Raw genomic sequence first — 27,781 nt, 5'->3', positions numbered from 1 at the left:
TCAATACACAGCAGTTTAGCACTCACGATACTTTCCTTTTGACCGGGCTATCAGCAATATATCATATTTCATAGACCTCCAACAAAGCAGGCACTCACCGGGTTTGAAGTGGCAAAAAACTTTAACTCTGTTGGAATAAAGTTTTTTGCCACTTTAAAACCGGTGAGTGCCTGCTTTTGTTGAAGGTATATATATATATATATATATATATATATATATATATATATATATATATATATATATATATATATATATATATATATATATATATATACAAATGCAAATTTTTCTGCAAAAAAATACCTGCAAACAACATCAAGGAACAACTATTCTTTTTAAATAAAATTGGGATCTTAGTCACACAACATGGCCATATTTTGCTTAGCCAGTCACCACTTACAAGGTGCCCCAATATAGACTGGTCCTAACACTACAGTCCTTTGCCTCAGAGGGCTGAATCATTCCTGCTTTTACTCTTCATAATAGAATGAGACTTCCTGGCTTAATATTCACAACTCTATTACACTGTCATGAGCACACCTGAGCCTGGGTGGGGTGCTTTAATCAATGGGAGATGGTGAGTCTCCCTGATTATGTTTTAATACAAATGCAAAATTTGGTTTAGCACACCTTACAAACGCCTAGATTTAGAGTTCTGCGTTAGCCGTCAAAAGCAGCGTTAAGGGGTCCTAACGCTGCTTTTGGCCGCCCGCTGGTATTTAGAGTCAGGCAGGGAAGGGTCTAACGCTCACTTTCAAGCCGCGACTTTTCCATACCGCAGATCCCCTTACGCCAATTGCGTATCCTATCTTTTCAATGGGATCTTCCTAACGCTGGTATTTAGAGTCTTGGCTGAAGTGAGCGGTAGACCCTCTACCGACAAGTCTCCTAACGCCCATAGAAAGGCTGTAGTTAAGAGCTTTATGGACTAACGCCGGTATATAAAGCTCTTAACTACAGTGCTCTAAAGTACACTGACACCCATAAACTACCTATGTACCCCTAAACCGAGGCCCCCCCACATCGCCGCCACTATAATAAATATTTTTAACCCCTAATCTGCCGACCGCACATCGACGCCACCTACATTATCCCTATGAACCCCTAATCTGCTGCCCCTAACATCGCCGACCCCTACATAATATTTATTAACCCCTAATCTGCCCCCCCCAACGTCGCCGCCACCTAACTTCAAGTATTAACCCCTAATCTGCCGACCGGACCTCGCCGCTACTATAATAAATGTATTAACTCTTATTAACTAAAGTCTTCCTATTTAAAACTAAATACTTACCTGTAAAATAAACCCTAACATAGCTACAATATAACAAATAATTATATTGTAGCTATTTTAGGATTTATATTTATTTTACAGGCAACTTTGTATTTATTTTAACTAGGTACAAAAGCTATTAAATAGTTAATAACTATTTAATAGCTCCTAGTTAAAATAAATACAAAATTACATGTAAAATAAATCCTAACCTAAGTTACAATTAAACCTAACACTACACTATCATTAAATTAATTAAATAAATTACCTACAATTACCTACAATTAAATACAATTAAATAAACTATTCTATAATACAAAAAAAGACTAAATTACAAAAAATAAAAAAGAATTACAAGCAGTTTAAACTAATTACACCTAATCTAAGCCCACTAATAAAATAAAAAATCCCCCCAAAATAAAAAATTCCCTACCCTATTCTAAAATATAAAAGTTATCAGCTCTTTTACCAGCCCTTAAAAGGGCTTTTTGCGGGGCATGCCCCAAAGTAATCAGCTCTTTTGCCTGTTAAAAAAAATGCAACCCCCCCAACATTAAAACCCACCACCCACATACCCCTACTCTAACCCACCCAAACCCCCTTAAATAAACCTAACACTACCCCTCTGAAGATCTCCCTACCTTGAGTCGTCTTCACCCAGCCGGGCCAAAGTCTTCATCCGATGGGGCAGAAGAGGACATCCAGACCGACAGAAGTCTTCATCCTATCCGGGCAGAAGAGGACATCCGGACCGGCAGACATCTTCATCCAAGCGGCATCTTCTATCTTCATCCATCCGACGAGGAGCAGCTCCATCTTCAAGACCTCCGGCGTGGAACATCCTTCTTCACCGACAACTACCCGACGAATGAAGGTTCCTTTAAGTTACGTCATCCAAGATGGCGTCCCTCGAATTCCGATTGGCTGATAGGATTCTATCAGCCAATCGGAATTAAGGTAGGAAAAATCTGATTGGCTGATTCAATCAGCCAATCAGATTCAAGTTCAATCGGATTGGCTGATCCAATCAGCCAATCAGATTGAGCTCGCATTCTATTGGCTGATCGGAACAGCCAATAGAATGCAAGCTCAATCTGATTGGCTGATTGGATCAGCCAATCGGATTGAACTTGAATCTGATTGGCTGATTGAATCAGCCAATCAGATTTTTCCTACCTTAGATCCGATTGGCTGATAGAATCCTATCAGCCAATCGGAATTCGAGGGACGCCATCTTGGATGACGTCACTTAAAGGAACCTTCATTCGTCGGGTAGTCGTCGGTGAAGAAGGATGTTCCGCGCCGGAGGTCTTGAAGATAGAGCCGCTCCTCGTCGGATGGATGAAGATAGAAGATGCCGCTTGGATGAAGATGTCTGCCGGTTCGGATGTCCTCTTCTGCCCGGATAGGATGAAGACTTCTGCCGGTCTGGATGTCCTCTTCTGCCCCATCGGATGAAGACTTCGGCCCGGCTGGGTGAAGACGACTCAAGGTAGGGAGATCTTCAGGGGGGTAGTGTTAGGTTTATTTAAGGGGGGTTTGGGTGGGTTAGAGTAGGGGTATGTGGGTGGTGGGTTATAATGTTGGGGGGGTTGTATTTTTTTTTACAGGCAAAAGAGCTGGTTACTTTGGGGCATGCCCCGCAAAAAGCCCTTTTAAGGGCTGGTAAAAGAGCTGATTACTTTTGTATTTTAGAATAGGGTAGGGAATTTTTTATTTTGGGGGGATTTTTTATTTTATTAGGGGGTTTAGATTAGGTGTAATTAGTTTAAACTGCTTGTAATTCTTTTTTATTTTTTGTAATTTAGTGTTTTTTTTGTATTATAGAATAGTTTATTTAATTGTATTTAATTGTAGGTAATTGTAGGTAATTTATTTAATTAATTTAATGATAGTGTAGTGTTAGGTTTAATTGTAATTTAGGTTAGGATTTATTTTACATGTAATTTTGTATTTATTTTAACTAGGTAGCTATTAAATAGTTATTAACTATTTAATAGCTTTTGTACCTAGTTAAAATAAATACAAAGTTGCCTGTAAAATAAATATAAATCCTAAAATAGCTACAATGTAATTATTAATTATATTGTAGCTATATTAGGGTTTATTTGATAGGTAAGTATTTAGTGTTAAATAGGAATAATTTAGTTAATTTTAGGAATATTATTTTGTTTAATATAAATTATATTTATGTTAGGGGGGTGTTAGGGTTAGGGTTCTGTTTAGGGGTTAATAACTTTATTATAGTAGCGGCGACAGTGCGGGCGGGAGATTAGGGGTTAATAATTGTAGTTAGGTGGCGGCGATGTTAGGGAGGGCAGATTAGGGGTTAATACAATTTATTATACTGTTTGCGAGGTGGGAGAGCGGCGGTTTAGGGGTTAATACATTTATTATAGTGGCGGCGAGGTCCGGTCGGCAGATTAGGGGTTAATAAGTGTAGGTAAGGTAGCGGCGACATTCGGGGGGCAGATTAGGGGTTAATAAATATAATATAGGGGTTGGCGGTGTTAGGGGCAGCAGATTAGGGGTTCATAGGGATAATGTAGGTTGCGGCGGTGTCCGGAGCGGCAGATTAGGGGTTTATAATAATATGCAGGGGGCAGCGATAGCGGGGGCTTCAGATTAGGGGTTAATAATTGTAAGGTTAGGGGTGTTTAGACTCGGGGTTCATGTTAGGGTGTTAGGTGCAGACTTAGAAAGTGTTTCCCCATAGGAAACAATGGGGCTGCGTTAGGAGCTGGACGCTGCTTTTTTGCAAGTGTTAGGTTTTTTTTTCAGCCAGCTCAGCCCCATTGTTTCCTATGGGGATATCGAGCATGAGCACGTTTTCCCAGCTTACCGCTACCGTAGGCAACGCTGGTATTAAGAGTTGAAGTGGAGCTAAGTTAGGCTCAACGCACCCGTTTTTGAGCCTAACGCAGCCCCTCAGACAACTCTAAATACCAGCGTTGTTGGAAAGGTGCGTTGGGAAAAAAAGCAGCGTTAGCTACGCGGGTCTTTACCAACAAAACTCTAAATCTAGCCGAAAAAGTTTATATACACATCTTTGGGTGTGCTGCCAATATGACTCAGTAATTACACAAACAAAAAGGTACTGGCGCACATCCTTATTTAAAATCACAACATATTTTTTGAACTGCTGCAAAAAATTGCCTGCAAACAACATCAAGGGACAACTATTCTTTTTAAATAAAATTGGAATCTTAGTCACACAATATGGCCATATTTTGCTTAGCCAGTCACCACTTACAAGGTGCCCTAATATAAACTGGTCCTAACACTACAGTACTTTGCCTCAGAGGGCTGAATCATTCCTGCTTTCACTCTTCATAATAGAATGAGACTCCCTGGCTTGAGATATATATATATATATATATATATATATATATATATATATATATATATATATATATATATATATATATATATATATATATATATATATATATATATATATACCAGAGTAAGAAATACAAGGGTAAAAAAGCGCACTCCAAAGGATTTTCATCAGTAGATATATTCATTTTATTTGTGAATGTTTTCGGATCAATAAGATCCGTCCTAAGACAAAATGTGTTTTTGGAGTGTGCTTTTTTACTCTGGTTTATACTCGCTTTTGCTGCACCCAGGGTTGTTGAACACTGATATTTGGAGTGCACACTATCTAAACGTCTATATATATATATATATATATATCCTGAGATCAATTGGTATGATATGCTATACTCCTAAAAATGCCGCCCTAAACCCAAACAAAAGAAAATGAAGGGTCCCCACCCTAAAAATCCTATTGTTCAAAGTTAAATAATAATGTGAGACAAAAGAATAGCAAAAGGCGCACAGATAGGAAATAAAGAAAATATCTGATACTCAAATCCCTTATAAATATGCCATGAAATTACCACAGAAAGGATATATAACAAATATATATAAAGTGCTTAAAAATTAGGATAATAAATACATTTTTTAAAAAAAGGGGTAATCACACCTAGTACAAATTCAAAATTTAAAAATTCATAGATACAATAAAATCAAATAATATTACATTCAAATAGATCAAATAGCTCATAGCGCATAATTCATAAAACATAAACACTCAATACAATGTAAACAATCAAATGTGATACAAATGAAAAGTGAAAAAAATAAAAAAATAAATATAAACAGCTGGCACCAAAACAGGTGTTAAAATAGGAAGAAATGCAGAACAAACTCTATTCCAGCACTTAGCTATTTATTACACCATCATAGCAAAGATAAGTGGAAAAAAAGGAATTACTTAACTAATATTAAAGGGACATTAAACACTAAATACATGCTAGATAGAATGATGCATTCAAAGAAAAGATTAGTCCATGACTAACATGTAGATGTATTTTTTAAAGTTTCATTAGTTGTTTAAAAAGTGACAAAATAAGTGTAAAGTTTTAGTGTCTATAAAACACTGGGAGCTGCCATGTTGTAACTTGTGTTACCTTCTCTGCTGTGGCCAATTAGGGACAGTTATACATAGGTCACTAGAGTGTGCAGCCAATGGCTGTGCTGGATTTAACAGTGTTCTGCACTTCCATTTCTAACAGGAACTGAAAAGCTCACAATTTCAGAATGGAATTACAGGCAAAGAGGACAAAATAAATAATGAAAGTATATTACAGAGTTGTTTTATTATATACAATTTATAATTTTATATTACCATCTCAAAGTGTTTAATGTCCCTTCAAGACCATATAATATTACCCTAATAAAAGTTTACATCAATACATTGCTTATACGACAAACATGAAAAACATTCAAAAATACAAGCACCATATAGAATGTCAGTCCCAATATGCATTGAATCGTCTCTATAGAGGCATGAAACAAGAGATACCGTCCCTTATAAAAGCAAACAACAAGCAAAGGGTTGTACGCAGTGGCGGCTTGTGGGTTTATTTAAATGGAGGTTCACATGGGGTGGTACTTCCTCTTTAACCCTCTGCTTATTGCCCCACAAGGACATGGGATGGTACTTCCCCATTACCCCTCTGATTATTGCCCCACGAGAACATGGGGTGGTACTTCCCCTTTAACCCTCTGCTTATTGCCCCACGAGAACATGGGGTGGTACTTCCCCATTACCCCTCTGCTTATTGCCCCACAAGGACATGGTGTGGTACTTCCCCTTTACCCCTCTTCTTACTCCTCCACAAGGACATGGGGTGATACTTCCCTTTAACCTTTCTATTGATTGCCCCACAAGGACATAGGGTGGTACTTCCCCCTTTACCCTTCTGAGTGGGGGTAGTTAGAGCTGTACAATTCGGAAACTTAAACTAAATGGTTAATGGTGAAGCACTGTAGTATACATTTGCAGGTAAAGCAATTAAAGTACATATTATTATATTTTGGGGCCTATTTAAGAACGTGCAAGCAGACATGATCCGATATTGCAGATCATGTCCGCTGCACATCGATAAATGCCGACAGCATACGCTCTCGGCATTTATCATTGCACCAGCAGTTCTTGTGAACTGCAGGTGCAATTCCGCCCCCTGCAGATTCGCGGCCAATCGGCCACTAGCAGGGGATGTCAATCAATCCTATCCTATTGGATTGGGTTTATTTCCGGCAATGTCTGTCCGCCACCTCAGAGTAGGCGGGCAGGTTATGAAGCAGCGGTCTTTAGACCGCTGCTTCATATTTTCTGTTTCTGGCGAGCCAAACATGGGGCATCAAGCTCCATACGGAGCTTGATAAATAGGCCCCTTTGTCTCTATCCAAACTTATTTTATGTCCCTTTAAACCAATAATTCCATCTTTGTAGTATTTGGCCTATATTTGCTATAAATAACATAGAAACCTAGGCATATGGGGGTACTCCTAAAATTAGGACAACATAATGAATTGATGTGGAGATATTTTTCTTTAGCTACACTAGTTATGTAGAAATGGTTATAAAGAAAACTGCAAAATAATGTTTTTTGTTTTTTCTTCATTTTTGCCCTATTTTTCCGTTTTAAATTCTTATTTTGTGTTATTTTATATACCATAAAGAATATCATAAGAAAGCCCTATTTGTGTGGTAAAAAATAGTGTATAATGTGTAAACCAATAGTGAGCAAGAATGCTAAAATTGCCTGTCATTTAAAAGAACAGTCTACACTTTAATCATCTTAAAGTCTTACCTTCGATTAAGCTGCACATAGCCTCCTGCACCCCTTTCTATATCATGCAACAGGAACGGTAATAAAGTTATTTTAAAATGACTATTGTTTCTGAACACTTTGAAATGGCTGCCAAGCTCTGCCCACTGATGACATCATGATCTGTGCTACATCAAGGCACTCTGCTGAATAGCATTGACAGTCTGTTGAATCCAACTAGTGAGCCTCTTGTGATTGGATGCCATATGCAGTCCAGATCCTGATGTCATTAATGGGTGGAGCTTTGCAGCCATCTCATAGTGGCCAGAAACAATATTCATTTTAAAATAATGTTTTTTACCATTCCTGCTGCATAATATAGAAAAGGTGCAGGAGGCGATTTGCAGCGTAATCTAAGGTAAGACTTTAAGATGACTAAGGTGTAGACTGTCCCTTTAAGAACAAAAAATCCTTGTTCCTTAAGGGTTAAATGTAGACCCATGTGAGATGTGCATATGAGTGTAGAAAAAATATAAATAGCAAAGTAAATACGAACTTATGTATAACCTCTCTCTTCTCTCCCTCCCAATCCTTCATTCTTTTTTCTCCCCTCTGCTCCCTTTTCTACTTCTTTTCTATCTCCTCCTCTTCCTCTTCTTTTTCCTTTCCTTCTCTGTATATTCTTATTCTCACCTCTTTCCTCCTCATTTCTCACTCACTCATCCTCTCTCTTCTCTACTTCTATCTAATGTTCTCTCTTTTCTCTCTCTCTTCTCTCTTTTTCTCTCTACTCCTCTCCCTCTTCTCTTTCTCTCTTTTTCTCTCTACTCCTCTCCCTCTTCTCTTTCTCTCTATATCCTGCCACTTGTTCTGTCCTCTTTCCTCCTCTTTTCTCCCTCTCTCACTGTTATCAGAACCTGAGTGCTAAACATCTAAGCTCAGTTTTGGCAGCTTGAGTTCAAACTATAACTTTTAAATTGCAATACCAGCACAAATTAGCGCAGTCACAATCTCCATTAAAAGTATAGGCTGTGTTCGAGTGAAGTTGCGCACGCTAACCCTTTTCTGGTTAAAGCCCTTTATCATGGATTTGTATTATTAAAGTGGAACTCTTATGGTACTGCAGTCGAGCGAATCTGGTTATTGCACGCGCTATCATTTATGCACCACTGGTAATCTATCTCTGTGATATATTGATGAATATTGCTGTATGGAACCATAGGATTTGTTCGATAGGTCTCTGAATATGATGATATTTAATCTTGTACTGTAAAAATGTATGTGCTTGTTTCTACTTTTTGTTGCATGAATATGTTTTATATTAATCACAGTGCATAATGCCTTTTTACTCTTAGTTGCTTAGACATGATGTTATAACGGTTTTTAACAGATATTAATGCTCTAGCACAAGGTTGATTAGTATGTATTAAGTGTATTTAGTGGCCACAGCCTGATGACAAGCGCCTCTCTTACTATAGGCCAGATTACGTGGAGCATTATTTAACACTCCCGCTCGAGTATTAACTGCGCTAGAAGTAAGCTTTTTGCTCGACTGTGTGTACTTGTATTATGAGTTGAAAGTAAACATAGAACTAAATGGGTCAAAAACATTAAAGAAAAAAAACACCCAACTTGCGCGCAAACCTGATCACATATTCTCATGTGCGCTAACCCGAGATGAATATATGAATATTTCACATTCCAATGTTCTTCACATAGCAGAATATGTTCTATTTATTTATAAATAAATATATATATATATATATATATATGATGTTTATTTGGTAAAATATATATTTATATATATATATATATATATATATATATATATACATACATGATTATATATAGGTATAGATATATAGGAATATCTATTTATAAATACATAGAACATATTCCCATATGTACAGAACATAGGAATGTGAAATATATACAGTAAATACATAGTTAAAATCTTTATTAAAAATGAATATTGCATAAATATGATTTAATATGTTTTTATCTATTTAAATGTAAAGGGCTCCAATGCACTTTTATAAATGTGTATATGTGTATATATATATATGTCTGTAAATACATAAATACACATATAAATACATATGTACACATATTTAAACATATATACAGTATGTACATACAGTACATATACGTACATCTTAAGACATGTATATGTATTTATCTCTATGTTAAAGCCCTTTGCTTGCCTTTTTTTCAAAAACCTGAAACCTCATATCTTTGAGCCCTTATAACTTTTCTTGTGCAATATTTTTTTAAACATTTTTTATTAGATAGTGTTATTATGAGTGTAACTGTATTTTGTTATGTATTTTTGATGTTTTGTGACAGTTTTTTGTTTCGCGAAACACTTAACCAGAGCTCTGAGGACATGGTAATCTGTCTAGCGCAAATCACAATTGCTCTCAGGCGATTGCATTTACTTTTAACTTGTAATACGAGTTGAAAACCCAACACACGCAAACACCTGCGATATACCCCTTATCGCTCGCACATAACTGTTAGCGCTCAATTCGTAATCTGTCCCTATATGTCTATTTTTTTGTACTTACAAAATTATGAGATTGGAACCATTACTGTATCCTGGTGCAACATCTTTGTTAGTTTCATTCTTACTGTCCCAAGAGAGTCTGAGGAGTCTCATTGACTCCTTATCTATTCCTAGCTTGTAAACTATGTCAATATTTATAGCAGCCACTAGTTGATATATTGACTATATCTATTGTGCATTTAGCTGCAAGGGTTTATTACCCAATGGTCAGACGGGGGCTACTGTCAAAAATGCATCTCAATAATGTAACTCAATAAGTGCTATGATGCTCATAGTGTAATTTTAACATTATATTGTAAGATTTCTCAGAGACATTGGCCCCTAGTTATCAAGCCATCAACCTCAAATACGCTGGAATTCCGCAGTGTATTTGTGGCGAGGCTGATTCACCTTAGTTATCAAGCCCTAGACACCGGCAAAAGTAGAATTTTGTGACGTAAGCTTCGATCCGCCGGACTCAGTCCGACACAGATCGATTCTTACGTCACTACAGATATTCTGCACACAAGTTCGGAACAATCTGACTACTTTTGCTAGTTATCAAAAAACTAGCAGGTACGCTCAGCACTTTTCCGGCCCAGCGTACCTGGTTTTCAAACCGCCGCCCTGGAGGCGGCGGATCCCATAGGAATCAATGGAAGTCTGACCATAGCGAAAGCTCATGTTCGCTGCTGCCAGACATCCCATTGATTCCTATGGGAGATGTCTACACCTAACACCCTAACATGTACCCCGAGTCTAAACACCCCTAATCTGCCCCCCCTACACCGCCGCAACTAAATAAAGTGTTTACCCCCTAAACCGCCGCTCCCGGTCCCCGCCGCAACTATAATATATGTATTAACCCCTAAACCGCCGCTCCCAGACCCCACCGCCACCTACATTATACCTATTAACCCCTATCCTGCCCCCCCTACACCGCCGCCACTATAATAAATAATAATAATAATAATAATAATCTACATTAAAAAGTTACCAGCTCTATTACCTTACCAGCCCTTAAAAGGGCATTTTGCGGGGCATGCCCCAAAGAAAACAGCTCTTTTGCCTGTAAAATAAAAATACAACCCCCCCAACATTAAAACCCACCACCCACATACCATTAATCTAACCCAAACCCCCCTTAAATAAACCTTACACTACCCCCCTGAAGATCATCCTACCTTGAGCCGTCTTCAGCCAGCCGACCACCGATGGAACCGAAGAGGAGATCCGGAGCGGCAGAAGTCATCATCCAAGGGGCGCTGAAGAAGTCTTCCATCCGATTGAAGTCAACATCCAGGCGGCGCTGAAGAGGTCTTCCATCCGATAGAAGTCTTCATCCAAGCAGCGTCTTCAATCTTCATCCATCCGGAGCGGAGCGGAGCCATCTTCAGTCGAGCCGATGCGGAGCCATCCTCTTCTTCCCGACGACTAACGACGAATGAAGGTTCCTTTAAGGGACGTCATCCAAGATGGCGTCCCTTCAATTCCGATTGGCTGATAGGATTCTATCAGCCAATCGGAAATTAAGGTAGGAAAAATCTGATTGGCTGATTGAATCAGCCAATCAGATTGAAGTTCAATCCGATTGGCTGATAAAATCAGCCAGTCAGATTGAGCTTTCATTCTATTGGCTGATTTTCTTTATTTTTTGTAACTTAGCTTTTTTTATTTTTTGTACTTTAGTTAGTTTATTTAATTTAATTTAATTGTAGTTATTTGTAGGTAATTTATTTAATTAATTTAATGATAGTGTAGTGTTAGGTTTAATTGTAACTTAGGTTAGGATTTATTTTACAGGTAATTTTGTATTTCTTTTAGCTAGGTAGTTATTAAATAGTTAATAACTATTTAATAACTATTTTAACTAGCTAAAATAAATACAAAGTTACCTGTAAAATAAATATAAATCCTAAAATAGCTACAATGTAATTATTAATTACATTGTAGCTATCTTATGGTTTATTTTACAGGTAAGTATTTAGTTTTAAATAGGAATAATTTATTAAAGTATAGTGTAGTGTTAGGTGTAATTGTAACTTAGGTTAGTTTTTATTTTACAGGTTAATTTCTCTTTATTTTAACTAGGTAGCTATTAAATAGTTATTAACTATTTAATAGCTATTGTACCTAGTTAAAATAAATTGAAAGTTGCCTGTAAAATAAAAATTAATCCTAAAATAGCTACAATATAATTATTATTTATATTGTAGCTATATTAGGGTTTATTTTAAAGGTAAGTATTTAGTTTTAAATAGGATTAATTTAGTTAATAATAGTTATAATATTTAGATGTATTTAAATAATATTTAAGTTAGGGGGGTGTTAGGGTTAGTGTTAGACTTAGGTTTAGGGGTTAATAATTTTATTACAGCGGCGGCGGTATAGGGGGGGCAGGATAGGGGTTAATAAATTTATTATAGGTGGCGACGGTGTAGGGGGGCAGATTAGGGGTTAATAAGTTTATTATAGGTTGCGGCGGGGTCCGGGAGCGGAGGTTTAGGGGTTAAACTATTTATTTAGTTGCGGCTGGGTCCGGGATCCGCAGGATAGGGGCGGCGGTATAGGGGGGGCAGGATAGGGGTTACTAGGTATAATGTAGGTGGCGGCGGTGTCCGGGAGCGGCGGTTTAGGGGTTAATACATTTATAAGAGTTGCGGCGAGGTCTAGGAGCTGCGGTTTAGGGGTTAATAACTTTATTTAGTTGCGGGGGGCTCCGGGGGCGCCGGTATAGGGGGTAGAACAGTGTAGTTAGTGTGGGTGCTTAGTGACAGCTTGTCAATAAAGCTGTCAAAAAGCCGAAGAGCAGCGAGATCGGATGAGTGATAACTCTCACAGTCCGCTGCTCATCGCCCCGTACTTGGTGCGCGGCTTTTTGACAGTTTTTTTTATAACTTAGGCGAAATTTTTCAGGTCCGCGGCGGCGATGGTAGGCGAGCTTAGGCGGGCGTATTGGGCCGGCGAAGGCAGGTAAAGTAGACGGCTTGATAACTAGGCCCCATTATGTATAGTTTAGATACCTCCTACAATATAGGCCAAGCAATCTGTGTAATGCCAATCTGCTATGTAGGAGGCCATATACCCCTTACATAACATTGTCTCATAGGTGTATACTTAGTCTACAGTTATGATATTTTTAGCTTATTGGTGTTTAACCAATTTTTTTTATTGTCTGACCTACATTGATTATTTAGCAAGTGCTTGAACTATTTGTTAGATGACCCGTTTATAATGACACTACTGTGTCTTGTTTATTTGTTATCATTTTACTATTAATACTAGGTCCAAGAGTGACCAGATATATTTTTTCCCTATTACCCCCCCCCACACACACACACACACACACACACACTCAATTTCGTAATCCCTTCTTCTTGGTGTGCCAAGTGACACCATTATTTACCATTGGGGGTAAGTCTTTTTCATTCTGAATATTACTATATTGTACAAGGGATAACTAAACATAACTTATGGAGAAATTTTAGGTTTACTTTATTGTATGTTACAGGTTACTTATTGTGATGTAATATTGATGTAAGACTATTTGATTGTATTCAGTATCTTTGATGTTACCGTTCATGTATGCATTTGATAACATTGCCACAACTTGTATACTATGTTGTGTTTCAACTTCAATAAAGAGTTAAAAAAAAGTATTCACACATTTTAGTCAATTGGCCACAAATCTCAAAAAATTAAAGAGAACATTACTTTTAACCCCTTTCATAGATTCTTAAAACAATGTGAACATCTCATACATTTTACTCATTAGATTTTATCAGAAGACTTATCTATCATATATTTCTGAAAGTAAATGAGCTTTAACCACTCTATTACAAGGTTGATTAGTTCAGATGTTGTTTCATTTTTTCTCTGTCTGCACAAAACAATGTTTCCCAGCAACAACATGAGGTCCTCTGGGACTCTTAATCCTCGTGATGTAAGAACTCTTCTCTCTCTGCTCATTAACATTATGCATTAGTATTTCCAGATCACTTTGCTTTAAGATGCATCCTGTGAAAGATGTACTTTTTAACTCTGTAATGTGTGATCTAGGGAACTCAATTATACAGATTTCATACAGATACACACTAAATAAAATCAAGTCATAATAATGTTTACAAAGCAAATATTAAAGGGACATAAAACCCTTTTTTTTTTTTTCATGATTTAGATACAGTATGTGATTTTACACAAATTTCCAATTTACTTCTATTATCAAATTTGCTCCATTATCTTGGTATCATTTGTTGAAGGAACAGCTATGCATTACTGGGAGCTAGCTGAACACATCTTGGTAACTAATGACTAGAGGCATTTATGTGCATTCACCAATCAGAAGCTAGCTACCAGTAATGCATTGCTGCTTCTGAGCTTACCTAGGTACTGTATGCCTTTCAGCTAAGGATATCAAGTAAATTGGAAAGTTGTTTAAAATCACATGTTCTGTCTAAATCATGAAAGACGGCTAGATTATGAGTTTTGCGTTGTGGATTTTAACGCTGAAAAAAATGGCAATCTTAGAGTAAATGCAGTAACGCCGCTATTGGGAGTCGTGTTGGTATAGCTATACCACAAGCATTTTAGCCTGTAACGCAACGTCAATCACGCACTCAAAAAAATGGGATTTCCATAGCGCTGGATTTACAGGTTGTGCGGTGAGGCTGAAATGCTTGCGTTACAGCCTATACCGACACAATCCATACTGCCATCTGAGCGCAGTAGTTATGGATTTTGTGTAACAAAAATGTTTGTTGTAACAAAAATGATTAACCCCTAAACCTAACACCTCCTAACTTTAAATTAAAATTACAATATAACTCTATTTAATTAAATAAACTATTCTAATAAAATAAAAAATACTACCAATTAAAATATCTAAATTACAAATTTAAAAAAACCTAACACTAAGAAAAAAAAATGAAAAATCTAAATTACAGCTAAAAAAAACAAATCCTAGGAAAATTTAAAAAAATCTAAGTTTACCAAAAATAATTAACACTAAAATCATGAAAAATTAAAAAACACTAAGATAAAAATAAACAAAATTATCAAAAATAAAAACAATTACACCTAATCTAATAGCCCTATAAAAATAAAAAAGCCCCCGCAAAATAAAAACACCCCCTAGCCTACAATAAACTACCAATAGCCCTTAAAAGGGCCTTTTGTAGGGCATTGCCCTAAAGAAATCAACACTTTTACCTGTAAAAAAAATACAAAGTCCCCCCAACAGTAAAACCCACCACCCAACCAACCCACCAAAATAAAAAAACCTAACTCTAAAAAAACCTAAGCTACCCATTGCCCCTAAAGGGTTATTTGTATGGGCATTGCCCTTAAAAGGGCATTTAGCTCTTTTGGGGTTAGTCTTAGTTTTCTTTTAATATTTTGGGTGTTTTTTTTTTTTTAGATTAGGGCTTTGAATTTTTTTTAAGGGCAATGCAAAAGAGCTAAATGCCCTTTTAAGGGCAATGCCCATACAAATGCCCATTTAGGAGCAATGGGTAGCTTAGGTTTTTTTAGAGTTAGGTTTTTTATTTTGGGGGGTTGGTTGGGTGATGGTTTTTACTGTTGGGGGGAATTTGTATTTTTTTACAGGTAAAAGAGCTGATTTCTTTAGGGCAATGCCCTACCAAAGACCCTTTTAAATGCTATTAGTAGTTTATTGTAGGCTAGGGAGTGTTTTTATTTGGGTGGGGGCTTTTATATTTTTATAAGGCTATTAGATTAGGTGTCATTGTTTTTATTTTTGATCATTTCATTTATTTTTTGTAATATTAGTGCTTTTTATTTTTTGTGATTTTAGTGTTAATTATTTTTGGTAAACTTAGATTTTTAAAATTTTTCGTAGGATTTTTTTTTTTTAGTTGTATTCTAGATTTTTTAAAATTTTTTCTTAGTGTTAGGTTTTTTTAAATTTGTAATTTAGATATTTTAATTGGTAAAAAAGGGCATTTGTATGGGCATTGCCCTTAAAAGGGCATTCAGCTCTTTTACTGCCCATTAAAAATAAAAAATGGCTATTCTAAAAAAAAAAAAAAACCACACCAAAAAGAAAAAAAAAAACTACACAAAATAACAAACAAATTATTCAAAATAATAAATATTATTCCTATTTTAAACCGTTTTAAAAAAAAAAAACACCCCAAAATAAAAGAACCCTAATTTATAATAAACTACCAATAGCCCTTAAAAGGGCCTTTTGTAGGGCATTGCCCTAAAGAAATCAACACTTTTACCTGTAAAAAAAAATACAAAGTCCCCCCAACAGTAAAACCCACCACCCAACCAACCCACCAAAATAAAAAAAACCTAACTCTAAAAAAACCTAAGCTACCCATTGCCCCTAAAGGGTTATTTGTATGGGCATTGCCCTTAAAAGGGCATTTAGCTCTTTTGGGGTTAGTCTTAGTTTTCTTTTAATATTTTGGGTGTTTTTTTTTTTTAGATTAGGGCTTTGAATTTTTTTAAGGGCAATGCAAAAGAGCTAAATGCCCTTTTAAGGGCAATGCCCATACAAATGCCCATTTAGGGGCAATGGGTAGCTTAGGTTTTTTTAGAGTTAGGTTTTTTATTTTGGGGGGTTGGTTGGGTGATGGTTTTTACTGTTGGGGGGAATTTGTATTTTTTTACAGGTAAAAGAGCTGATTTCTTTAGGGCAATGCCCTACCAAAGACCCTTTTAAATGCTATTAGTAGTTTATTGTAGGCTAGGGAGTGTTTTTATTTGGGTGGGGGCTTTTATATTTTTATAAGGCTATTAGATTAGGTGTCATTGTTTTTATTTTTGATCATTTCATTTATTTTTTGTAATATTAGTGCTTTTTATTTTTTGTGATTTTAGTGTTAATTATTTTTGGTAAACTTAGATTTTTAAAATTTTTCGTAGGATTTTTTTTTTTTAGTTGTAATCTAGATTTTTTAAAATTTTTTCTTAGTGTTAGGTTTTTTTAAATTTGTAATTTAGATATTTTAATTGGTAAAAAAGGGCATTTGTATGGGCATTGCCCTTAAAAGGGCATTCAGCTCTTTTACTGCCCATTAAAAATAAAAAATGGCTATTCTAAAAAAAAAAAAACCACACCAAAAAGAAAAAAAAAAACTACACAAAATAACAAACAAATTATTCAAAATAATAAATATTATTCCTATTTTAAACCGTTTAAAAAAAAAAAAAAACACCCCAAAATAAAAGAACCCTAATTTATAATAAACTACCAATAGCCCTTAAAAGGGCCTTTTGTAGGGCATTGCCCTAAAGTTAACAGCTATTTTGCTACAAAATAAAAACAAACACCCCCTAACATTACAAACGCCCACCCACCCCATACCCACAAAATAAAAAAAACCTAACTAAAAAAACCTAATCTACCCATTGCCCTGAAAAGGGCATTTGTATGGGCATTGCCCTTAAAAGGGCATTCAGCTCTTTTACTGCCCTTAAGAGGTCATTCAGCTCTTCTAAGATTGCCCATTAGCCCTAATCTAAAAAAAAAAACTAAAATTTATTTATTTAAATGTTTCAGCCAATAGGAATGCAATGGTACCCCCAGTATAAAAGGGGTACCTTGCATTTGAATGCTCAGTTTGCGGCGGACAATCGCATGAAGAGGACCTCCACGTCGGATCGATGGACCTCCGCCTCCGCAGGAATGAAGAAGATGCCGGTCCATCGATGGATGAAGATGGAGCCGCCAGGATGAAGATAGACCTCTGCCTCCGCAGGGATGAAGAAGATGCCGGTCTCTTGATGGATGAAGATAGAGCCGCCTGGATGAAGATGGAGTTGCTGGGATGAAGATCGTTCAAGCCAGACTTTAGCAACTGTGAGTACCTAAAGAGGGGTTAGTGTTAGGTTTTTTAAGGTTTTTTTTTTTAGATTAGGGCTAATGCACAATCTTAGAAGAGCTGAATGCCTTTTTAAGGGCAGTAAAAGAGCTTAATGCCCTTTTAAAGGCAATGCCCATACAAATGCCCTTTTTAGGGCAATGGTTAGATTTGTTTTTGTTTAGTTAGGTTTTTTTTATTTTGTGGGTTTGGGTTTTTTTATTTTTATTTTTAATGGGCAGTAAAAGAGCTGAATGCCCTTTAAGGGCAATGCCCATACAAATGCCCTTTTCAGGGCAATGGGTAGATTAGGTTTAACATTTTTATATTTATTTTGTGGGTTTGGGGGGTTAGGGGTAGTGATGTCGCGAATAGTTCGCTGGCGAATAGTTCCCGGCTAACATAGCATGTTCGCGTTCACCTCGGCGGGCAAACATATGCGATGTTCAAGCCGCCCCCTATTCGTCATCATTGAGTAAACTTTGACCCTGTACCTCACAGTCAGAATACACATTACAGCCAATCAGCAGCAGACCCTCCCTCCCAGACCCTCCCACCTCCTGGACAGCATCCATTTTAGATTCATTTGGAAGCTGCATTCTTAGTGAGAGGAGGGACAGTGTAGCTGCTGCTTATTTAATAGGGAAATTGATAGCTAGGTTAGTGTATCCAGTGTCCACTACAGTCCTGAAGGACTCATCTGATCTCTGCTGTAAGGACAGCACCCCAAAAAGCCCTTTTTAGGACTAGAACATCAGTCTGCTTTTTTTTTTTTTTTCTGTGTAATCTAATTGCAGTTGCCTGCCTGCCAGCGTGTGTGTCAGGCTCACAGCGTATATTGTGCCCACTTGCCCAGTGCCACCACGCATATCTGGTGTAACAGTAGTGTACATTTAAAAAAAACAACACTTTTTTGACTGTGAAATAATAGCAGACAGCTGCCAGTACCCAAGATGGCTGCCAATAAGGCAGATGGGGAGGGTTAGAGAGCTGTTTTGGGGGGGATCAGGGAGGTTGGGGGCTAAGGGGGGATGCTACACCACAGCATATGTAAATATGCTAAAAAATAATTTTTTTTTTTTTAAAAAAACTTTTATTTTAGTACTGGCAGACTTTCTGCCAGTACTTAAGATGGCGGGGGCAATTGTGGGGTGGGGGAGGGAAGGGAGCTGTTTGGGAGGGATCAGGGGGTCTGATGTGTCAGGTGGGAGGCTGATCTCTACACTAAAGCTAAAATTAACACTGCAAGCTCCCTACAAACTACCTAATTAACCCCTTCACTGCTAGCCATAATACACGTGTGATGCGCAGCAGCATTTAGCGGCCTTCAAATTACCAGAAAGCAACGCCAAAGTCATATATGTTTGCTATTTCTGAACAAAGGGGATCCCAGAGAAGCATTTACAACCATTTGTGCCATAATTGCACAAGCTGTTTGTAAATAATTTCAGTGAGAAACCTAAAATTGCGAAAAAAAGTTTTTTTTAAATTTGATCGCATTTGGCGGTGAAATGGTGGCATGAAATATACCAAAATGGGCCTAGATCAATACTTTGGGTTGTCTACTACACTACACTTAAGCTAAAATTAACTCTACAAGCTGCCTACATGCTCCCTAATTAACCCCTTCACTGCTGGGCATAAAACACGTGTGGTGCACAGTGGCATTTAGCAGCCTTCTAATTACCAAAAAGCAATGCCAAAGCCATATAAGTCTGCTATTTCTGAACAAAGGGGATCCCAGAGAAGCATTTACAACCATTTATGCCATAATTACATAAGTTGTTTGTAAATAATTTCTGTGAGAAACCTAAAGTTTGTGAAAAAGTAAACAATTTTTTTTATTTGATCGCATTTGGCGGTGAAATGGTGGCATGAAATATACCAAAATGGGCCTAGATCAATACTTTGGGTTGTCTACTACACTACACTTAAGCTAAAATTAACTCTACAAGCTGCCTACATGCTCCCTAATTAACCCCTTCACTGCTGGGCATAAAACACGTGTGGTGCGCAGTGGCATTTAGCAGCCTTCTAATTACCAACAAGCAACGCCAAAACCATATAAGTCTGCTATAATGGCATGTCTGGCACACAGTGTTGGGGCAAGGGTCCATCTGACCACTGATACCTGGTCTGCAAAGCATGGTCAGGGCAGGTATATCACCTACACTGCGCACTTTGAAGCGTGCGTAACCCTTACACTACCTGATCGATACAACATCATACCTGATGTTTTAAAGCACGTTATTCCAAACAATTTAGGAATGTTAGGTGATTTATGCCCTTTATGGATTAAAACCAGACTCTGCATCAACTATGTAATTTTCCATGGGAGTTTTGCCATGGATCCCCCTCCGGCATGCCACAGTCCAGGTGTTAGTGCCCTTGAAACAACGTTTCCATCACTATTGTGGCCAGAAAGAGTCCCTGTGGGTTTTAAAATTCGTCTGCCTATTGAAGTCTATGGCGGTTCCCCCGGTTCGCCCGTTCGCAAACTTTTGCGGAAGTTCGTGTTCGACGTTCGCGAACCAAAATTTTTAGGTTCGCGACATCACTAGATAGGGGGTGTTTAATTTTCTTTTTTAGCAAAAGCTGTTAACTTTAAGGCAATGCCCTACAAAAAGCACTTTTAAGGGTCCTTGGTAGTTTATTATAGATTATTTATTTATTTATTTTTTAAGCGCGGTATTAGAATAGGAATAATTTTTGTTGTTTTGGATAAATTCATTTGTTATTTTTTTAAATGGTAGTTTTTTTTATTTTTTGTAACTTTATTGTTTTTGTATTTTTGTAATGTTAGGTTTTAGTGTAAGGCAGCTTAGGTTTTACTTTTATTTCACAGGTAAGTTTGTATTTATTTTAACTAGGTAGTTAGTAAATAGTTAATAACTATTTACTAACTAGTCTACCTAGTTAAAATAAATACAAACTTACCTGTGAAATAAAAGTAAAACCTAAGCTAGCTACAATATAACTATTAGTTATATTGTAGCTAGCAGGCAGGAGGGGGAATCGCTTCTCCGGCTTCAAGAAGAAAAGGTAAGTATTTTAACCAAACGGGTGAAATGTAAACTTTCATGAATGAAAGTGCCCCTGTTTTTAATAGTATTTTAAAAAAACAGGCACTCATTCTTGAAAGTTGACATTCACTTTAATTATGTAAAAGTTAGGGGGTATTAGGTTTAGGGTTAGGTTTAGGGTTAGGTTTAGGAGGTTAATATAGTTTAATTTAGGTTGTTGCGAAGACCATACACCGCACACTGCATCAAATTGGTCTGCATGGCTGTTGTTCCAGAAGGAAGTCTCTTCTAAAGATAATGCTCAAGAAAGCATGCAAACAGTTTGCTTAAGACAAGCAGACTAAGGACATGAATTACTGGAACCATGTCCTGTGGTCTGATGAGACCAAGATAAACATATTTGGTTTAGATTGTGTCAAGCGTGTGTGGTGGCAACCAGGTGAGGAGTACAAAGACAAGTGTGTCTTGCCTACAGTCAAGCATGGTGGTGCGTGTGTCATGGTCTGGCACTGGGGAGCTACAGTTCATTGAGGGAAACATGAATGCCATCATGTACTGTGACATACTGAAGCAGAGCATGATCCCCTCCCTTCGGAGACTGGGCCACAGGGCAGTATTCCAACATGATAACGACGCCAAACACACCTCCAAGACGACCACTGTCTTGCTAAAGAAGCTGAGGGTAAAGGTGATGGACTGGCCTAGCATGTCTCCAGACCTTAAATCTATTGAACATCTGTAGTGCATCCTCAAATGGAAGGTGGGGGAGCACAAGTTCTCTAACATCCACCAGCTCCGTGATGTCGTCCAGTGGCAACCTGTGAAGCTCTGGCGAACTCCATGCCCAGGAGGGTTAAGGCAGTGCTGGAAAATAATGGTGGTCACACAAAATATTGACACTTTGGGCCCAATATGGACATTTTCACTTAGGGGTGTACTCACTTTTATTGCCAACGAGGGGACAGCAAATTTACACTGTTATACAGGCTGTACATTACTACTTTATATTGTAGCAAAGTGTAATTTCTTCAGTGTTTTCACATGAAAAGATATAATAAAATATTAACAAAAATGTTAGGGGTGTACTCACTTTTGTAAAATAAATGTGATAACAAAAATCATAAAAGGAAAACCAAATAAAGTTCTGAATCAAGGATATGTCTGTGTCCTCTGGATGAGTTTTTCAGCTTGTTAGCATTCCTCAGTGAGATCCCATGAAAAAGGAAACAGAAAATTGCAACATAGTGTGAATCTGTAATGGCACTTTGAGGAAGTAGTTGTTTTATAACAAATGACGACTCACATTTGTTGGAGCTTTCAACTAAGCTCAAGGATATGCGCACTCCCACTTTATACTGATGGGAAAACAGTACACTAGGCAAAACTTGGATACAAATTTATTTTAAAATATATAAAAGCGTCACATAAGCCTTGATAACACCACAATGTAAGGGTACAAAAGCAGATATGCTGTAATAAATGCTTCAAATCGCCAAACTTGCAAAGAGGTAAATGGATCAGCAGGAGTGTGACCGCCGAAACCAAAACCTCTTTAGTAGCAAGACAGTAGCGCTAAGCCCCCAGGTGTCCTGGCTAGTGTAGAGACGTGATAAAACTCAATATAGAACAGTTCAGTTCCGACGTACGTTTCGCAGGTATGCTTTGTCAAGGAATGTCACTTTTGTAAGATACTGTATATATACAGGGCTCAGAATGTAAAGTCCTACACTACTAGCCATGCCAAAATGTTGCTCCCCACTGCTCCCTGCAGTTACTTTGAATACAAAAGCCTTATCAGCTGCTTGCCTGAATACATTATCCCTTTAAGGGAGTTATCTGCTAAAAAAACAACTGTTCTATGAGTACAGAGCCGGCCAGATTACGAGTTTTGCATTAGAGGCTATGCTGTGCTAACGAGCAGTTTTCTCTCACCGCTTACTTACCTACAGCGCTGGTATTACGGGTTTTTACAAACCCGGCGTTAAAAGGCAAGAAGTGAGCGTTGAGCAAAATTTTGCTCCTTACTGCACTCCAATACCAGCGCTGCTTAAGTCAGCGGTGAGCTGGTCGTACGTGCTCATGCACGATTTCCCCATAGGAATCAATGGGGAGAGCCGGCTGAGAAAAAGTCTAACACCTGCAAAAAAGCAGCGTAAAACTCAGTAACGCAGCCCCATTGATTCCTATGGGGAAACACATTTTATGTTTACACCTAACACCCTAACATGAACCCCGAGTCTAAACACCCCTAATCTTACACTTATTAACCCCTAATCTGCCGCTCCGGACACCGCCGCCAACTACATTATATGTATTATCCCCTAATCTGCTGCCCCTAACATCGCCGACACCTACATTATATTTATTAACCCCTAATCTGCCACCCCCAATGTCGTTGCAACCTACCTACACTTATTAACCCCTAATCTGCCGCCCCCAACGTCGCCGCCACTATACTAAATGTATTAACCCCTAAACCTAAGTCTAACCCTAACCCTAACACCCCCTAACTTAAATATAGTTACAATAAATCCTCACAGATGCTCACAATGTACTTGCGGTATGGATTTCTCATGAACAGCCAACAGAATGCCAGCTCAATCATATTGGCTGATTGGATCAGCCAATAGGATTGAACTTCAATCCTATTGGCTGATTGCATCAGCCAATAGAATTTTTTCTACCTTAATTCCGATTGGCTGATAGAATTCTAACAGCCAATCGGAATCTAAGGGACGCCATCTTGGATGACGTCACTTAAAGGAACCGTCATTCAGTAAGAAGACTCCGGATGAAGAGAATGCTCCGTGTCGGATGTCTTTAAGATGGAGCCGCTCCGCGTCGGATGGATGAAGATAGAAGATGCCGTCTGGATGAAGACTTCAGCCCGTCTTCTGCCGCTTCCTTGAGGATGGATGTCCGGTCTTAGGAACAGTAAGTCGATCTTCAGGGGGTTAGTGTTAGTTTTTTTTAAGGGTGTATTGAGTGGGTTTTATTTTTTACATTAGGGTTTAGGCCGCAAAAGAGCTAAATGCCCTTTTAAGGGCAATGCCCATCCAAATGACCTTTTCAGGGCAATGGGGAGCTTAGGTTTTTTTAGTTAGTATTTTATTTGCGGGTTGGTTGTGTGGGTGGTGGGTTTTACTGTTGGGGGGGTTGTTTGTATTTTTTTTTACAGGTAAAAGAGCTGATTACTTTGGGGCAATGCCCTGCAAAAGGCCCTTTTAAGGGATATTGATAGTTTTGTTTAGGATAAGTTTTTTTTTTTATTTTGGGGGGGGGGGGCTTTTTTATTTTGATAGGGCTATTAGATTAGGTGTAATTAGTTTAAATATCTTGTAATTTGTTTATTATTTTCTGTAATTTAGTGTTTTTTTTGTACTTTAGCTAATTTAATTTAATTTATTTAATTGGTTTTAATTTAGTTAATTTATTTAATTGTAGGGTTAGGTTAGGTGTTATTGTTGTTAGGTTTTATTTTACAGGTACTTTTGTCTTTATTTTAGCTAGGTAGTTATTAAATAGTTAATAACTATTTAATAACTATTGTACCTAGTTAAAATAAATACAAACTTGCCTGTAAAATAAAAATAAACCCTAAACTAGCTACAATGTAACTATTAGTTATATTGTAGCTAGCTTAGGGTCTATTTTATAGGTAAGTATTTTGTTTTAAATAGGAATTATTTAGGTAATAATAGTAATTTTTATTAAGATTTATTATAATTATATTTAAGTTAGGGGGTGTTAGGGTTAAAGTTAGACTTAGGTTTAGGGGTTAATACATTTAGTATATTGGCGGCGATGTTGGGGGCGGCAGATTAGGGGTTAATAAATGTAGATAGGTAGAGGTGATGTTAGGGACGGCAGATTAGGGGTTAATAATATTTAACTAATGTTTGTGAGGCGGGAGTGCGGCGGTTTAGGGGTTAATATGTTTATTATAGTAGCGGCGACGTTGGGGGTGGCAGATTAGGGGTTAATAAGTGTAGTTAGTTTGCGGCGACATTGGGGGAGGGAGATTAGGGGTTAATAAATATAATGTAGGTGTCGGCGATGTTGGGGGCAGTAGATTAGGGGTTAATAAGTATAATGTAGGTGGCGGCGATGTACGGAGCGGCAGATTAGGGGTTAATAAGTATAATGTAGGTGTCAGCGAGGTCGGGGTCGGCAGATTAGGGGTTAATAAGTGTAAGATTAGGGGTGTTTAGACTCGGGTTCATGTATTTTATTTCCCCATAGGAATCAATGGGGCTGCGTTACTGAGTTTTACGCTGCTTTTTTGCAGGTGTTAGACTTTTTCTCAGCCAGCTCTCCCCATTGATCCCAATTGGGAAATCGTGCACGAGCACATACGACCAGCTCACCGCTGACTTAAGCAGCGCTGGTATTGGAGTGCGGTAAGGAGCACAATTTTGCTCAACGCTCACTTCTTGCCTTTTAACGCCGGGTTTGTAAAAACCTGTAATACCAGCGCTGCATGTAAGTGAGCGGTGAGAGAAAACTGCTCGTTAGCACCGCATAGCCTCTAACGCAAAACTCGTAATCTGGCCGTATGTCATTGGGGTAGATTTACTAATGTCTGTCAAACATGATACGCTGTAGCGTATCATGTCCGACAGACATGGCTGAATGCTGACAGCATAAGCTGTTGGCATTTATCATTGCACAAGCAGTTCACCAGAACCAATCGGCACACTAGCAGGGGGTGTCAATCAGCCCGATCATATAGAGTTTTGTCGGTAAAGACCTGTTGTGCTAATGAGCCTTTTTTTCCAGCGCACCCATAAGACAACGCTGGTATTACGAGTTGTCAGAATGGCTGCGTCAGCCTCAGAAAAGTGAGCGTTGAGCATAATTTAGCTCCACTTCTACTCTCAATACCAGCGTTGCTTACGGTAGCGGTAAGCTGGAAAAACGTGCTCGTGCACGATATCCCCATAGGAAACAATGGGGTTGAGCTGGCTGAAAAAAAACCTAACACCTGCAATAAAGCAGCGTTCAGCTCCTAATGCAGCCCCATTGTTTCCTATGGGGAAACACCTACATTATATTATTAACACCGGACACTGCTGCAACCTACATTATAGCTATGAACCCCTAATCTGCTGTCCCTAACATCGCTGACACCTATATTATATTTATTACCCCCTAATCTGCCCCCCCCCAATGTCGCCGACACCTACCTACACTTATTAACCCCTAATCTGTCGACCGGACATCTCGCCACTATAATAAATGTATTAACCCCTAAACCGCCGCACTCCCGCCTCGCAAACACTATAATAAGTTTTATTAACCCCTAATCTGCCCTCCCTAACATCACCGTCACCTACCTACAATTATTAACCCCTAATCTCCCGGCCCCAACGTTGCCGCTACTATAATAAAGTTATTAACCCCTAAACCTAAGTCTAACCCTAACACCCCCCATACAAATATAATTTAAATAAAACTAACTAAATTTACTATCATTAAATAAATTATCCCTTTTTAAACCTAAATACTTACCTATAAAATAAACCCTAATATAGCTACAATATAACTAATAGTTACCTTGTAGCTAATTTAGGATTTATATTTATTTTACAGGCAACTTTGTATTTATTTTAACTAGGTACAATAGCTATTAAATAGTTAATAACTATTTAATAGCTACCTAGTTAAAATAATTACAAAATTCCCTTTAAAATAAATCCTAACCTAAGTTACAAATACACCTAACACTACACTATCAATAAATTAATTAAATAAATTAGCTACAATTATTTAAACTAAAGAACAATTAAATAAACTAAACTGTAATACATAAAAAACAAACACTAAATTACAGAAAATAAAAAACATTACAAGAAGTTTAAACTAATTACACCTAATCTAAGCCCCCTAATAAAATAAAAAAGCCCCCCAAAATAATAAAATGCCCTACCCTATCCTAAATTACAAAGTAATCAGCTCTTTTACCAGCCCTTAAAAAGGCTTTTTGCGGGGCATTGCCCAAAAGTAATCAGCTGTTTTACCTGTAAATAAAAATACAATACCCCCCAACATTACAACCCACCACCCACATACCCCTACTCTAAAACCCACCCAAACCCCCCTTAAAAAAACCTAACTTAAAAAACCTAACACTAACCCCCTTAAGATCTCCTACCTACACTTAATATAGTTTTTTTTAAGGGGGGTTTGGGTGGGTTTTAGAGTAGGGGTATGTGGGTGGTGGGTTGTAATGTTGGGGGGGTATTGTATTTTTATTTACAGGTAAAACAGCTGATTACTTTGGGGCAATGCCCTGCAAAAAGCCTTTTTAAGGGCTGGTAAAAGAGTTGATTACTTTGTAATTTAGGATAGGGTAGGGCATTTTATTATTTTGGGGGGCTTTTTTATTTTATTAGGGGGCTTAGATTAGGTGTAATTAGTTTAAACTTCTTGTAATTTTTTTTCTTTTCTGTAATTTAGTGGTTTTTTTTGTATTATAGTTTAGTTTATTTAATTGTATTTTAGTTTAGATAATTGTAGCTAATTTATTGATAGTGTAGTGTTAGGTGTATTTGTAACTTAGGTTAGGATTTACTTTACAGGTAATTTTTTAATTATTTTAACTAGGTAGCTATTAAATAGTTATTAACTATTTAATAGCTATTGTACCTAGTTAAAATAAATACAAAGTTGCCTGTAAAATAAATATAAATCCTAAAATAGCTACAATGTAACTATTAGTTATATTGTAGTTATATTAGGGTTTATTTTATAGGTAAGTATTTAGTTTTAAATAGGAATAATTTATTTAATGATAGTAAATTTAGTTCGTTTTATTTAAATTATATTTAAGTTAGGGGGGTGTAAGGGTTAGGGTTAGACTTAGGTTTAGGGGTTAATAACTTTATTATAGTAGCGGCGACGTTGGGGGCGAGAGATTAGGGGTTAATAATTGTAGGTAGGTGGTGGCGATGTTAGGGAGGGCAGATTAGGGGTTAATAAAA

The sequence above is a fragment of the Bombina bombina genome, chromosome 6, assembly GCF_027579735.1.
Source record: "Bombina bombina isolate aBomBom1 chromosome 6, aBomBom1.pri, whole genome shotgun sequence".
In the NCBI taxonomy this organism is placed as follows: Eukaryota; Metazoa; Chordata; class Amphibia; order Anura; family Bombinatoridae; genus Bombina; species Bombina bombina.
Note: the sequence above shows the minus strand (reverse complement) of the source record.